We start from the raw sequence: 306 nt of genomic DNA, 5'->3' as shown, positions 1-306 counted from the left end.
CTGATGTATCGACGGAGGCGCAGCAGTGGCGGGGGGTCTGTACTGGACTACGACCCCCTGGAGGAGGAGCGCCGGAGGGAGAGTGCCGCGCAGGGGGCCGAGGGGGATGCTCCTGACCCCTACGCCAAGAGGATTCATGAGGTCAAAGGTAAGTGCTCTTCCATCTCTTTTTTACGATCGATTTATTCTTAATATTGTTATTTTCACTGTATAGTGCCAAGGGAAGAATTCACTGAAGATTTCTAACAATGGAAAAACACCCTCGGTTATTATCAGAAAAACGTGACGCGACGTCATCAGTGATCC

This window comes from Penaeus monodon, chromosome 24 (assembly GCF_015228065.2).
Source record: "Penaeus monodon isolate SGIC_2016 chromosome 24, NSTDA_Pmon_1, whole genome shotgun sequence".
Taxonomy (NCBI): Eukaryota; Metazoa; Arthropoda; class Malacostraca; order Decapoda; family Penaeidae; genus Penaeus; species Penaeus monodon.
The sequence above is the reverse complement of the archived record's forward strand: the minus strand, read 5'-3'. Positions refer to the sequence as shown.